This window comes from Hordeum vulgare, chromosome 7H (assembly GCF_904849725.1).
Source record: "Hordeum vulgare subsp. vulgare chromosome 7H, MorexV3_pseudomolecules_assembly, whole genome shotgun sequence".
Lineage (NCBI taxonomy): Eukaryota > Viridiplantae > Streptophyta > Magnoliopsida > Poales > Poaceae > Hordeum > Hordeum vulgare.
Genome location: NC_058524.1, coordinates 11,141,007 through 11,157,913, shown reverse-complemented (window position 1 = coordinate 11,157,913; position 16,907 = coordinate 11,141,007). Strand labels below are relative to the sequence as shown.

At 41.4% G+C, this 16,907-nt stretch overlaps 1 pseudogene; it reads right to left on the bottom strand.

The window, feature by feature from the left end:
• Positions 1 to 1,097: 1,097 nt before the first annotated feature.
• Positions 1,098 to 9,858, bottom strand: LOC123410197 (annotated as a pseudogene).
• Between the last annotated feature and the right edge of the window lie 7,049 nt (positions 9,859 to 16,907).

Below are 16,907 nucleotides of genomic sequence, written 5' to 3'. Positions count from 1 at the left end.
TGACGTGGCTTCACTAGCGTGGGATTACTGTCGCTCGACTACAGGAGTTACTGTAGCACCAATCCGAGGATGTCACAATCTAGTGTATTAAGTCCGAAAGAACAGAGTAACGCCTTAAGCAAGATGACATGATGTAGATGGACAATCTCATATCTACGACAAAGCCCACCTTGTTACCCTTGATGGCAACTACATGATGTGTGCCTTGCTGCCCCTACTGTCACTGAGAAAGGTCACCACATGGTAAGAACCCAAAACCAATCACTTCTCCCATTGCAAGAATCATAGATCTAGTTGGCCAAACAAAACCCAAGACTCGGAGAGACTTACAAGGATATCAAATCATACATAAAAAATCAGCAAAGACTCAAATATATATCATAGATAATCTGATCACAAATCAACAATTCATCGGATCTCGACAAACACACCGCCAAAGAGGATTACATCGGATAGATCTCCATGAAGATCATGGAGAACTTTGTATTAAAGATCCAAGAGAGAGAATAAGCCATCTAGCTACTAACTACGGACCCGTAGGTCCGAAATGAACTACTCACGAGTCATTGGAGGGGCGATGATGTTGATGTAGAAGCCCTCCAACTCCAAAGTCCCCTCCGACAGGGCACCGTGAAGGGTCTCCAGATGACATCTCGCGGAAACGGAAGCTTGCGGCGGCGGAAAAGTATTTTCATGGATACCTTAATTTTTTGTTGTATTTTAGGGAATATATAGGCGAAGGAGCTAGGTCAGGGGCGCCAGGGATGCCACAAGCTTGCCCACCACCGCCCCCTGGTGGCGGATGGGGGGCTTGTGGGCTCCCTGTAGCCCTCCTCGCTTGGCTACAAGCCAGCTGATCTTCTTCCGTTCGGGAAAATTTTATTTCGGGAATTTTATTTCGTTTGGACTCCATTCCAAAATCAGATTTGAAAAGAGAAAAAAACATAGAAAAAACAGGAACTGACACTTGTCACTGAATTAATAAGTTAGTCTCAAAAAAGATATAAAAGATACATAAAACATCCAAGAATGACAAGATAACAGCATGAAACCATCAAAAATTATAGATACGTTTGAGACGTATCAACATGCACAGTATGAATTCTATTTTTTTAGCCCATCTCACAACCAATCAATAAGCACCTAGGTTTCAGAGAATTTCCAAGCACACCTTCTAAACCGTGACGGAGGGAGTAGTTCATTACAAAAGTGTACTGCTTCTTTATTATATAACCCACATTTTATACTCACAAAATGCCTAGCAGCACGTGCTAGAGCTGGCTCTTAGCTAAGAGCCCGCTTACCTTCTCTCTCCTCTTCTCTTTTCTCTAACTAAACAAAATATATTAGTTTTTTTCTTATAGTCATCTGACTCAGCTCTCCTGTACTTGCTCTTAATGATCCATAAATGTAAGGAATCACAACAATTTATTAAGGCACCTCATTTTCTGGTCGATGTTTGGGGGTTGGGAAGGCCGACCGCTCTGATAGATGCACCAGTTGCACACAAATATGCACTTTTAAGTCTTAACCGGCTGCGGTGCCGATGCGGCCGAGACGAATGGCGTTGACGTAGTCGCGTGGGCTGTGTGACGCTATGCCGGGGACGAGCATCCCGACGGCGGCGCGGTAGAGCATGGACACGGCGCCCTCGCGGTACTCGCCCCCGGTCTTCACCCACAGCAACATGGCCTTCAGCAGGTCGCCCATCGCGCCGCCATACACCGACAGTGCATGCCGCGGGTTGACGTAATTCGGGTTCGGCACCTCCTCCCCGCCGCCGAGCACCCGCCCGACGTTCCACCCGTCGTAGTACACGCATGTCCCGCCGTGGCTGAAGCGTGCCACCGGCGGCGCGTCGAACGGCACCCGCGGCACCATGTCGTACCTGTACACCACGCGCGTGTAGTCCGCCGCCACCTTGGCTCGGAAGAAGCCGACGAACGCGTCGTCCCCGACGCGCGGCTGCCCGTAGGTGTGCACGGCCCCGAGCCTGCCGAGGATGTCCCGCTCGCCGTGCAGCGCCAGCACGGCCGGGAAGAGGACGGCGAGCGCACCCCCAAGGCTGTGGCCCGTGATGACGACGCGGGCCCTCGGGTGCTCCTGGAGCAGCTCTCGGAGCACCTTCCGGAGCTCGTAGTAGGCCACGACCTTCCCGGGGGTGACGGCGGCGGGGGCGTCCCTCGGGAAGGCGCGTGCGGCGTCCTCGCCGTCCTCCTCCTGGAGGCCGAGTGCCTTGAGGAAGCCGGCGTGGACGTTGCCCATCCCGCCCAGGCGCAACCATGACAGGTTCACGTCCGTCGACCAGTCCTGTGTGCTGAACATCTGCGTGCCGCGAAAAGCCACCATGACCATGTCTGCATCCTTGCCGCGGTCTGTCATCACAAACGCCTGTGTCGCGTTCACCTTGAGGAACTCTACATGGATTTACACTTACATTTATTTATATTGTCATAATAATGCGCAGCATCTAAGTCGTGAGGAGTATCGTATATTAGTATCATGCATATGATACTATTGTATGATACTATCTTCATAGTGTATAGTATCATAAAGTAGTATCATATATGACCTTATTTATTGACATGCATGACACATAATAGCATAGCATTTAACATGTTACGATATCTACCTACTCCCTCCGTCACGGTTTAGAAGGCACAGTTAGACTTGCGTGCGTTTCCAAAATAGACAAAGATTAAGGCACGTTGCATTTACTCCTAGCAGCTAACTAGTACTCCATTGTACTACACTTCTATATGTATGCATAGTGTGAATGCTATTTTTTAACTCATTTCACACCCAATCAATAACCACCTAGGTCCTAGAGAATTTGCATGCACGCCTTCTAAACCGTGACGGAGGGAGTATGTTACTCTAACCTCTCTTTCTTCTTTAATTGTCTGCCACATCAGCATGTTTGCTAGTCCCAAGTACATGATACTACCTTAGGCTGGTTGTAATGGATAGTATCATATACTAGTATCATGCATATGATACTAGTATATGATACCACATCCGTAATGCATAGTATCATATGTTAGTATCATAGGTAGTTCATTTATTACCATGCAAGACACATAGTAGCGCATCATTTAATATGATACAGTATCATAATATGATACTCAACCCTCTTTTTTCATTTAATTCCATGACACCTCATCAAAATTGCTTAGTTGACATGCATGATACTAACTATGATACTTTCATTACGGGCAGCCTTAGTTACTCCTACTATGGCCAGCCTTAGCCTGGTAATAAACTCATAATAGGAGTAACTTAGCTAGTAATATTACGGATTTTAAGAAATTTTTTGCTTATGTGTCATTTAATTAATACAAAGAGAGGTGTTTAGAGTTGTAACATACTATGTAATAACTATAACATAACGCTTTCTGATAAAAAATGACTCTGTCAGTTAATAAATGAAGTCATCTATGACACTAGCATCGTATTATGCGGAGATTGGTGTGAGAATTTTTTGTTTTCTTTCTTCTTATATTTGTTGAGTCACTTAGAAGTGTATAATAACTAGGACGTACATCTAGACAAACTCTTATCTTTTTCATTAGTTTTTTTACAGCTATCCTTTTTAATAGTTGATAAAAAGATAGTTGATCCATCCAACTGGATTATCTGTTATCTGGTGGCATGAATGACCGCGATCTCTTGCTTGCTTGTGGCTTACTGTTCCAGCAGCTGTAGTACCCCACGAAATTGAACTGCAAATTCATGCATACAAAGCTGATTATAATGTTACAAGGACGAGATACAAATATTATCATCCTACCTAGGTGCGTGTGTTTCAAAAAAAAGGTGCATGCGTACCTTCCACACGTTGGCGACGACGTTCTCAATGTACGCGGCGTTCTCATAGGCGATCTTGGCCGCCATGACGGTGACCTCAAAGGTGACGGGCAGCAGCGCGGCCTCAGTGCACTTGCCGTTCTTCGTCCAGAGCCGCCGCATGTCGCTGACGGCCGCCCCGGGGCTCCGCTTCAGCTCAGTTCTATCGTCGACCAGCGCCATGACCGTTCGGAAGTTGGGTGCGTCCCGATTCAGCCGAATCACAAGATTACCTGTATTTGCATTAAGCCTCCTTTTGTTACATGAATTTTGTAGGGGATTTAAAAGGATACGAATTTTATAGGAGCGGAATGAGTGTAGCAGATATGGTTAGGCTTTTATGCTGGAACCAGCCCATCAGGGTTCAAGTTTTAGGCTTTACACTGGTGCATGTATTTTTTGGATTTATATCAGACCTTGCACCGATAATAATTAGGTGGAACATTAGGAGTAGATGTTCTCGTCGTGTGTGACTGTATATGCGTGTATGCGAGCATATTTGATTGTACAAATAATTTCTTTGGAGCTTTTTGATTTATAGGAATGGATTCCTATTCCTATTTGTGTAGGATTCAATCCTTCACATTTTAAAGTAAAAACACTAGTTTAGACTCAATGAAAAAGAATCATATCATATGCATCAAATGACGTATTTTTCACTATAAGAGCATGGTTGATAGCAGTATAGCCAGCCGCTCGTTATATAATATTGTCATGTTTCTTTCCTTCACATAGACAAAATTATCATGTAAGTGAGCTATAAGTCTATTGTTGTAATTGTTCTAAAAATATATATTTTCTTACTTTCTATTTTATTATTATTAAATTCCTATCCTATGAATCAAAAGGGGCCTTAATATATATTACGCCAAAAACTTCAGCAGAATATGTGCAATCTTCAGGATTCCACCGCATGCTCCTCATTTTTCAGTAGTGTTTATCCTTGGGAAAATCTCCAGATTTCACTCCTTGGCAAGACATGCGATGCGCCGTCCCTATAGCGTTGTGTCCTTTAAAATTTATATGGACAGAACCGAGAGAGTGTCATTTTAGTTGTACTATACCAAAGGACAACCTGAGGTAAATTTTCGACAAAAAGGATTTCTCTCATCGTGATCAACGTTTGTGTCTGGTCCAAGTCAGTGCCAAAAAGGAGTATCGGACACGTCTTGTCACCTACTAATTGAACGCATGACTTGTTGCCCGTGTTAAGTACTCTCCGTTCCATAATATTAAAAACATTTCCCTTCGTTCCTTGATATAAAAATGTTTTTATGCCAGGACCGAGGGTCGAGCTTACTTCCTCCATTCAGGTTTATTTCATTCTTGTATTCTTTTTCTCACATTCCGACGGCAGATTTATAACTAGCAAAAGTAAGTTGTATGTATGTAACAAAAAATATATTATTAGATTTGTATTCAAAATAACTTTTTTTTGTGCTGGATTCAAACTAAGTTTTTAATGGTACTAGTTTTCTCGTATATAACTTATACTATTTTTTTGTTCAATCTAAAGTCAAAACTGGACCCAATATGCCAAGACGGCTAATAAACAAGGAGGAAGGTGAGCCCTACACGAATCAATCTGCCGATCATCAGCACATGGCGCCTAACCAGATAGGGATTTCTGTTGAGCCTAACTGAGGGAATATTAAACAAAACTAGCATTTTCAAGAGAAATTTAGAGCGTGTGCCGAAGAAAGCCTCATATTTTATTTCACCAATCTAATGGTAGTCAAAGTTATTAGGATATCATGTATACGGCGCATATCAACATTTGATATGGAGAGCGACTTGTATATATGAACAATTATTCAAAATTAGTGTAAGAACCCTAAAAACACAATAGACACCCATAAAGAAAACTTATGGGGGAGAAAATGCACACAATAATAAAGGTTATGTGTGAATTGCATTCTGTGATGCAAAAAACAATTGGTTTGCCCGTCTTGTCACCTATTAATTGAACTTGTGTCCTGTGACAATCAACCTACCCCGTGTTGATAGCAACCAATCATGTATGTGTTGTGAGTATCAACACTCAAGAGCCTCATACAAAATTATTTCCTCCTCTAGGTTTATTTCCTCCTTGTATTTTATTTCAAATTTTGAGCACAGATTTAGCAAGTAAAACATAAATTGTATGTCACAAAAATTATATTATTATATTTGTATTCGTAAGATGTTTTAATGGCACTAGTTTTGTGGCATGTAATATATTTTTCGTTAAATATTACGTAAAAATTTGACCCATATGCGAAGAAGGAAAATAAACCCAAACCGAGGTTAAGCCCTAAAAACATCGATCTGCCAATCATCAGCATGTGGCACCTAGGGATTTCATTGTTGTGACTGAGGAAGTATTAGACAAAACTAGAGTTTTCAAGAGAAATTAAGAGGGTGTAGGCAAAGAAACCTCATATATTATTTTATAAATCTAATGCTAATAGAAATTATTATGATAGTATGTCTACACGCACGTCGGGATTTAATATGGACAGTGACTTGTATGTATGAACAATTACACCAAATTTGTGTAAGAACCCTAGAAAACACAAAATATATACCCATAATGTAAACTTATTAGGGAGGAAATGCACACATGAATATAGGTCATGTGTGTGATGCAACAACATGTGTTTTGCGAGGACATGTCTTGTAACCTACTTATTGAACTCATGTCCTGTTACAATACACCTAGCTAGTCCGTCCTGATAAGAATCAAACGTGTCTGTGTTATCAATATTAGCACCAAGAGTATCATACGAAATTACTTCCTCCATCCAAGTTTACTTCCTCGCCATATTTCTTTTCTGAAATTTTGACACTAGATTTAACTAGCAAAACATAAGTTGTATGTCATGAAAATTATATTACTAGATTTGTATTCAAAATTGGTTTTATTGGTACTAGTTTTGTGGTCTACAAATTATCTTTTGATTAAATCTAAATACAAAATTTGACACAATATGTGAAGACGACTAAAAAACCAGAGGGAGGTTAATCCCTACACGCATCGATCTGTCAGTTATCAACACATGGCACCTAGGGATTTCCTTGCAATCTAACCGAGGAAGTATTAGAAAAACTAGCATTTTCAAGAGAAATTAAGAGGGTGCGGTGAAGGAAGCATCATGTTTTATTTTACAAATCTACTGGTAGCGAAAGTTATTATGATAACATGTCTACACACAAATCGGTATTTGATATGGACAACGACTTGTATATACGAACAATTACATCAAATTTGAGTAAGAACCCTAAACACACAAAAGATACCCATAAATAAAACTTATCGGGAGAAAATACACACATGAATATAGGTTATGAGTGTGTTGCATTCTGTTCCCCGACACGTCGTATCTCCTACTAATTAAACTCATGTCCTGTCCCATTGAACCTAGCCAGTGTTGATAGCAACCAGTCATATTTGTGTTGTGAGAATCAACACTCGAGAGTCTAATACTAAATTATCTCCTCTATCTAGGTTTATTTCCTCTTTTTATTTTGTTTCAAGTTTTGGTAATAGATTTAACTAGCAAAACATAAGTTGTATGTCACAAAAAGTATATTGTTAGGTTTGTATTCAAAAGAGGTTTTTAGTGGTACTAGTTTTGTGGTATATAACATATAATTTTCAATTAAATTAAATGTCAAATTTTTACCCATAATGCGAAGACGGCAAATAAATCCGGACAGAGGTTGAGCCCTACACGCATCGATCTGTCAGTTACCAACGAAAACATGTGCTTTACCTCCGTGCTTGGCCTCTCCGTGTATAAATTATCATGTCAAGTTAGTGTAACAACCCTAAAACACAAAAGATACACATAAAAAAACATGTCAGGGAGATATAGATTATGAATGTGGTTTTCCTAAAGAAACTTATCAGGGAGGAAATACACTTATGAGTATGATGCATTGTGTGATGCGAAAACATGTGCTTTGCCCCCGTACTTTGCGCTCCCTGGATGAATAATCATGTCAAGTTACTATAATAACCCTAAAAACACAAAAGATACCCATAAAGAAAACTTGTTAGGGAGATACTGCCCACATGATATAGGTCATGAGTGCGTTGCATTGTGTGATACAAAATCATGTACTTTTCCCGGACACGTCTTGTCACCTACTAATTGAACTAATCTCATGTCACAGTGAACCTAGCCAGTGTTGATAGCAACCAGTCATCTCTGTGTTGTGAGTATCATCACTCGAGTGTCACATACGAAATTACTTCCTCCATTCTGGTTTATTTCCTCCTTGTTTTTTCTCTCAAATTTTCACCACAGATTTAACTAGCAAAACATAAGTTGTATGTCACAAAAATAACATTATTAGATATTTATTAGAAAGCGGTTTTCTCTGGTACTAGTTTTTTTGGTATAAGTTATATTTTTAAATTAAACGTAAAGTGAAAATTTGACCCAAAATGCAAAAACGGCCAAGCCAGGACGGAGGCCCGACCCTACACGCATCGGGATTTCTTTATAGTCTAACAAAAGAAGTACTAGACAAAACTAGATTATTCAAGAAAAAATACGAGGGTGTATCGAAGGAAGCCTCGTGTTTTATTTTACCAATCTAATAGTATTTGAAGTTATTACGATATTATGTCTACACGCACATCAGGATATGATACAGGTCGCGGCTTGTATATATAGACAATTACGCCAAATTAGTTGTAGGATCTCAAGTTCTTTAATTTCTTTAGATTCGATTCGAACTGCAAGTGAGATCGGCCTCAGCTTTTGCCTCCTCATCCGACGACTCCATCTGCGGCTTCTCCGCCTCCTCTGGGCAGGTATTGTAGAGAGGCTAGAGAAGGAGGAGAGGGATCTCGAGTTGGAGTCTGGATTACCGTGGACAACGGATGAAGCTAACGAAAAAAGAGGAGCCGTGCATGTGCAGGCCAGATACTTATGGAGTGCGGGTCTAATTACCAAAACACACGTGGACTTTTTTACAAAATGTACGCGACGGTGAACCCGGCGAAAGCAATATGTGCTTTATTATTATTAGGTTAGATAAAGATTTATTTATCTGCCAATGTTGCATTACTCTTCTTTATCTTCCATTTTTTTCTCTCACTAGCAATATTAGGATTCAGGAAGCAAGAGATTGTTTTTATTAAGAATAAGAATTGCATATTTTGTTTTTATTAGCAATACATTTATTTTGCCAGGTCTTTGGTTTGATAAATGGATAAATTTGTAAGAAAAGTGTCTGTCCAAGTCAAATGTTGCAAATTCCTCACAACAATCACCTAAAAATGGGGGAAGAACAAACTCCTATTGGTGCTCACAACATATCAATGTATGCATGATCGCAAAACACTGCTACCACAGATATGTTTGTTTATAGTAGAGTATGTTATTTTTTGTTTTTGTTTATGATCTAAAAAAAGTTCATTAGTAAAGCTTGACATCACAAGGATTTGATCCTGGCATCGCCACTCGTCTCAAGATGCATGATGCATGATGAATTAAGATCATCGATGCATGATGCATGATGCATGTTGATCATGACTCGGGATCAAGATGAATTAAGATCATCGAAGCATGATTCATGTTGATCATGACTCAGGATCAAGATGGTCATATATATGTAACGTACGCCAAATAATTGCGTGTAGGTACTAGGTACGTACATCTCATGATGCTCCATATGACCCCAAGCAGGCCGCCGTTGACCGCGACGAAGTTGAGGAGGAACTCGACGATGGCGCCGAACCACTTGACTGGGTAGTAGGCGGCGGCGAGGGCCTTCTGGATGAGCTGGGTGAGTGCGACGAGCAGGTCGCCTGGCATGTTATCCAGGTCTCTGTGCAGGTAGCTGCTGGTGACCGGCATGCGCAAGAGCAGCAGCGACATGATCGACGAGACGCGCCTTCTCCGGCCGCATGATCAGCTTCTGCAGCCCCGCCGTGCTGGGAGGAGGAAGAGGAGGAGAAGCCGCGGGGAACTGCCGGGACGACATATATAGTTGTATTGCGTGCTGGCTAGGTATGAGTATGTGATGTGCGACCGAATTGGTATTAAGTGTGATGTGATCGTAATCAAATCGCAACAAACAGCTGCTATACAATAGGTTTCAGTGGGAGGAGACGTTTCTATCGACGACGAGATGCCTTCGGTGACTTTGTAAATCTTAAGATGATATGCCGACTCAGTCTCTCAAAGGTGTTCATAGGGGTAGAGTGTGCGTATATGCGTTCATAGGAATGAATGTATGCTCGTGTATATGAACGCTTACGTCTGTACTGTGTTCAAAAAATGAGTTTTTTTATGTTAACCGTCTTTTTTTCCTTTTGCAAAGCAAAAGATCTATTATAAAGTCCATCGTAGTACAAAACATCTTCTATACCTATACTAATAATAAATACTGAAGAAAAGGTATTCTTAATCCGTCACGTTATTTTATGAAAAAACTTTTAATGTTTCTGACATTAAACACGTAGTATATATTAAATATATTTTTAAATACTCATATTTTTTAAACCGTAACTCTAAATTTAATATATTATGTATGGATTTTGAATATAAAAATATGTAAAATTTAAATATGATGTTATTTTACCTGTTAACAATTTTAAATATATTATCTACGATGCAATCTTAATGAATAATGCATTACCCGTCTTTCTTTCATACCAGTACTGATTTGGATTGTGAATGAACATCTTAGACAAATCAGGATTAGAGACGAAATTAAAGATAATTTGATCTTTTTTGTACTTATTAAATCTATATATGCAAGCTGTATTTAAATAGGAGACATGTGGAATCTTGAACTGTGTTTTTTAGGCTAAAATCATCCTTGTTTGGGTCGTAGCTACAAATACTCAAATTATAGACCACCTTTTGTAAATTAAGAGTTCTGGTATTCTTTTTTTTCCGTTGCTACGCAGGGGCCTTTTACTAGTAAACATAATAAAAATTACATTAAAATTCCTAGAGCATCCAATAAGCATTACTTCCGTCAGAACGGCCATCGACGCATTATTGTTGTCGCTCCATGACTAGAGCCGACTTGACCTTGTCGATCACAATCGAAAAATCTTTGTTCACGTAGCACTAAGGACCATGGCCATGAAACTGTAGTTGTCACCGTTGAACCCATGCATAGATCTGAAACAGACGGCGTCAGTTGGTGAAGCTATGGTGACGATGAAGACAATACAAACATAGAAGAAGTAGTTGAACAACAGTGAGCAGTCGTGTTGTCACTCTCAAAAATCTAATCGTCCCTTTCCCATACAGAATTCGAAAAGGCTTGAAAACGTGCTCTCCCATCAACCGTGTACGTGCTAAACGGGATAGAGTCGCGGGCGACAGCAAAGGCGAAGGAACCAAGCTCCTTCAGATTGCATCGGTCGGACCAAATTTCTGTACTTGTTTAATTAATCACTAAGTAAGGTTGAGTTCATTGAATAAGAAAGGCGGGCAAGCAGGAAAAGGCTTGCTCGTTTTTTGCATTCCGATTAGACCAGACACTTATTGCCGGACCGAAAAAAGAACCCCCAAAGAAAAGGAAGAAGGACCAATTGAAAACTCGTATGAAAACCATCCGAAACAAACGGGCTGTCGCTGGCCCTAGGCATTCGGTTAATATGGTTTTAGAAAAAATGACACGGAAAATACGGTAATCCGATAGCTTCTTTTTTACATGGTAATGTGTGTTTCATTTATAAAATAAGATCAAGTTAGAAGGCACATAAATATCAACCTTACAAGACTGAAAAAAATAAAAAAAATCTTATGCAAAATACCATCGCATGTCCTTCTCCTTCAACACAATCAAAGCGACCACCAAAAGAAAAGAATACACATCATCTCTTTACCCGAGCTCGACACGGCTTAATCGCTGATCTGCAACTTTACGGACCTTTAAAATAGTTTGCCACAAGAAAAACCATTGTCGTCGAAAGAATCAGACTCGGACAACATGTCCCTGGACACGCCATCAAACTACAGATCCGACACCCCTGCATGACGACAACGTCGGAGGAGGAAACCAGAAGTGCCATCCACCGACCACAAACCCAGCACAAGATGCACCATCTTCCAGCTGCACCGTCTTCCAGCTGTCACTTGCATAGACAACCGTCTCCGCGTACTCCTGAACGACAAAATCTCCCTGCTCCACTATGACGTCAAAGACAACGCCGCAACAATGGGAACAGAGCAGAAGGGGAGACACACCTGATGGAGTCATCATCGCTGCCTCGCCGACACCACCCACGAACTCTAATGCCGTCGATCTAAATGATCGACAAACATATGATGCCATCAACCCCGAGGCGCCGCCATGAAGGACACCGCTTGTATGGGAGTGAAGTTGAGGCAGATTTATTCGTCCGGACACCGCTCCCGCCACCACAATGACGCACCACGACCTATAGATCCAAACCCTTACTACAGACCGGAGGAACGGGTCCCCCCTCCCTCATGTTGCCGGAGCAGCAGCCGAATGGAGAGGGGCCAACGCCCTGGCCGGTTGAGATCCGGTGGAAGAAAATCCCCTCACCAGTCACCTGGCTCCTGACGGCGCCTAGGGTAGGAAACACAAGGTTTTTGTGGTGCAGGAGTTATTGATTGAGAAAATCAGTAATTTGATAGCTATAGTTTCAATATAATAATGGTTAATATGTACGATACAAAACATTTATACGGTTTCGTAAAACATACTATTTTGGTACCTTATGATAGCATTTTTAGTCTTTTACCAAGCAAAAGAACCAAGGCAGAGGCACCAATTTACCGGTAAAAGAAGCCCAAAATTGGACCAGGCACTACACAATCGCATAAATCTACTTTTTTGGTCTCTACCAGTCCAAAGTCCATAAGAGTAGAATGCCAAAATAGAACCAACTGTACAAACTCACTTAGGACATCTCCTACGGCGACCTGCAAACCGCGTGCATCCGTCTGGATCGCGTCATTCGGACCGCGGAAGACATCCTAGGCAGGTCTATATGGGTCCATCATGCGGTTCACGCGTACTTTCTCCCGTAAATTTGAGACACATTGAGGGAGGGGGGGCTTTGCAGGAGTGAGGACAGCGGACACGTAGGACCCCGACACCTCCGTCCTATACAATTCCCCTCCCGGTCCCATTTCCTTCCACGCTATCCCTTCTTGCCCTTGCTTTGTGTCCGAACCCTCTACCTCCGCCATTGTACGTCTCTGGTGCCTACAGAACCATTGTTGGATGTCCACAACCAACACTGACACGGTCGCTCGCCTCTACGATGGCGTTGTCCATCCTGAAGCCGTTTGTACACAAATACACTTTGCCCACTGTAGACGACCTTCATGGAGGATATGCTCAGCATGTGTTCCGTCAAATGTCATTGGGCTTATTTTAAACGATGTGTTGTTTTCTAGAGTGTGAAGGCTGGCGGGTTACTCGACTATGGAGGATGAGTTGTTGTGCGCTGTCGTGATGTATCACAAGACATAGGGACGGTCATTACGTACACACACTGTTGCATGAAGCTGAAGGGGGATATGTGTGGGAGGGCATGATCTGTTTATGAAAAACTTATTGGACATCTCGTTAATCTAGTCGAATTTGAGACATTGTTCTTCTAGATTTAATTTACATAATATCTATGAATGATTTGTGATATTTTCTATCTGAACTTTGATGAAGATCAGCTGGTTTGCTTGAATTTTGTCTGATTAATTCAAATGCGAATTGAAATGTATGAGCATACTGTGGATGACGGCACAGACGGATGCGGGAGAAAATTTGCGGACCGTCGTTAGAGATTCCCTTAGAGGCCTACAACGACAAACCTGCATAAGTACTTGAGAAAAACAAAAACTTCATTTCATAGCATGAACATCGGTCAATCGGAATGACGTCATCACCATCAACTGTCCGTGAAGGCATGGGGCATCAAGTTCTACACGACACAAAAACAAAATAATAATTAGTAAACTTAATCCTCGTGTCTCACCTCGTCGGACGCCGACCACACCTCGCTAGTCCAGACCATCGACACATGACTAGTCTACGAGGGCGTGAAGGGATCTCGATGGAGCATTCGAGCCTTGCAGGGGAGGCTTAGGGGTAAGAGTCAAGGGATAGCCGGACGGGTACAGCCAGCTACCACGCGCGCCGTGGGCAACAAGAGCCATCGATGTGTACCACAAGGGTTCTGCCTTGTATGGTTCTACCATCCCGCGAGAGGAGAAAAGAAAGAAATGGCCTAATTAATTGGGGCGGGGCAACATCCAAATTAACCGAGTCAGCGAGGGGCCTATTGGCAGTTCCTATTGGCGCTTAATGTCCCCAAATTCCGGAATTTCTTATTTGCCGCTCTCTGCTTCAAATTGTCGGCGCTTCGTACATGGCGAGCGATCTAGCACCGATGTGATCGGCCGGCCCAGTTTCGCCAAGCTAGCCGGTTTTGGAAACCTTATAGAAGGTTGCTTGAACCGGTTTTCTATCAGTTTTCCTCGCTTTTTCATTTTTTGTTTCTGTCTTTTTATTCTTTTTTCTTTTGTTTTATTCATTTTATGTTTCTTTTTTTTCATTTTAAGTTATTTTATCTATTTTGAAACTAAGTTCATGTTTGAAAATTATTCTTAAAATTCGAAAATGTTCTTACTTTTAAAAAATGATCTAAATTTAAATAATTGTCATTTTTCAAAAACTATTCATAATATCAAAAAATGTTTGGGATTTTCAAAAATTATTTCTGTTTTTGAAAAAATGTTCGGGATTCTAACGTTTTGTCCAGTTTTACAAAAATGTTACTATTTTCAAATTATGTTCATAAATTACAAAATTTGATCGCTTCAATTCAAAAAATGTTCAGTAAATCAAAAAATGTTCACATTTTTAAATTATGTACACAAACGAAAAACTATTTGTTTTGAGTAAAGTTCCCATATTTAAACATTTATTTGGAAATTCGAAAAAATCCAATTGTTTAAATATTGTTCATAAATTAAAATATTATGGAAATTTCAAAAAAGATCCTATTTTGAAATTTTGTTCACAATTATAAAATGTTCTGGAACTTCAAATTTGTCCCCGTTCTTGCCAATTAGTTCAAAATTTCCAAATTTGTTTACATATTCTTAAAATACTATAGTTTTAATTTTTTTTCCATAAATTTTAAAAATATTCCATGTTTTCGAAATTAGTTTGCAAATAAAAAAACTGTTTGACTTTTGTAATAATAAGTTAATTTCAAAAAATATTTAAAGAAAGATTGTGTTTACAAAAAGTAGTTCATAATTTAGAAAATATTATTTTTTAGTTTTATGAATTCCCATATGATATTTGAGCTCTGAAATGTTTCCCTTGACATTTTGAAACAAGTTTTTTTTTTGAAACGGAAGCAAAAGATTTGCCTCTTGCATTAATCAAGAAGAAAGTAGCATAGAATAGCGATTACATGGCCACACAGGCCAAGCTAAAAGACAGAAATTATTATTCTCGTGGGATAATACTCCCCAAAGCCACTACATGGAAAGGTAAATATGCCTTGTTCTGAAAAATCCTAGCATTCCTCTCGTTCCAGATCGCCCAACAGACAAGCATCATCATGGATTTGAAAGCCTTTTTATGCATGCCGATGTGACCATGAGCATCCCAGCAGTTGTTCACAGACGGAAGATCAGCCCAAACATTGGTCTACGATTGAAATCCAAGCCATCCGCAGATGGAATTCCAAATCCTGACTGAGTAGCGGCATTTGAAAAAGAGATGTGAAGCAGTTTTAGGAACAGCCTTGCATAGTTGACAAAGGCCACAATTTGGCCAGCCCCTACGGGTTAGTCTATCGACTGTCCACACTCTGTCTTGTATAATTAGCCATGAGAATAGTTTAGTTTTTGGCGGCGCCCAAACCTTCCATACCCTCCTGGGCATGTCGGATTTGATCGCCCCTGCAAATTGCATCTGGTAAGCCGTGGCAGCAGTGTAGCGACCGTCTCCCGTGAATTTCCATCGAATGGCGTCCTCCGTGCCGCCCTCCAAATGAACCTCCTGAATCTTGGTCCATAGATTAATGAATTGTTGTATGGTCTCCAATGAGAACCCTCTCTGCATGTCAATGCGACTAATCCAAGCATCGTTCGTGAGCGCATGAGCCACACTTGCCGCCTTGCGCTTGGAAAGGGCGAAGACGTCCGGAGCCAAATCCTTTGGTTTTTGCCCTTGTAACCAAGGAGCGAACCAGAAACTCGCTTTCTTGCCATCCCCTATGATCACCATTGTGCCAGAGTAGAACAAGTCCATGTCGTCATCTCCGCACGGAATGTCAAACCCGACCCACGCCCTTGCTGGATGAGCCCACTGAAACCATAACCATCGTAGTCTGAGGGCTTTGGAGAACTTGTCTAGATCGAGGATCCCCAATCCGCCAAGATGTAATGGTCTGCAAACCAGCTTCCAGTTGACCTTACATTGACCTCCAGAGACCGAGTTGGTGCCTGCCCATAGGAAGGCCCTTTGAATCTTCGTTATTTCTGCGGAGGTCCCAGCCGGAATGTTGAGTGCGGTGATGAAGTATATGGCTAGATAGGAAAGGACGGATTTGACCAGGGTGGTTCTCCCCGCGATGTTAATGTTCCATCCTTGCCATGGGGGAAGTTTTCTAGCCACCTTGTCCACCAGAAATTGACAATCAGATTTCTTGAGTTTGTGTGTGGACAGAGGTAGGCCAAGATAACGCAAAGGGAAAGCATCTCTAGTGGCAGGGAAGCTTTGAAGAATGTCCTCAAGGTCAACGTTCGCACAGTGAATGGGTGCGACAATACTCTTGTTAGGGTTAGCCTTGAGGCCTGAGACCTCCCCAAAGTTAGTAAGAATTGTTGCAAGATTCTGGATGTCCTCTTTGATAGGAGCCATAAAGATAGCAGCGTCGTCGGCGTAGAGAGAGGTACGCATAGTGGAAGCCCGACCCCGAAGACGGTGGAGAAGGCCAAGATCAGTGGCCTTATCAAGAAGCTGTTGTAAAGGATCAATAGCGATGATGAACAGCAACGGAGACAGGAAGTCACCCTGTCGAAGCCCTCTTCCAAGTTTTATTGGCTCGC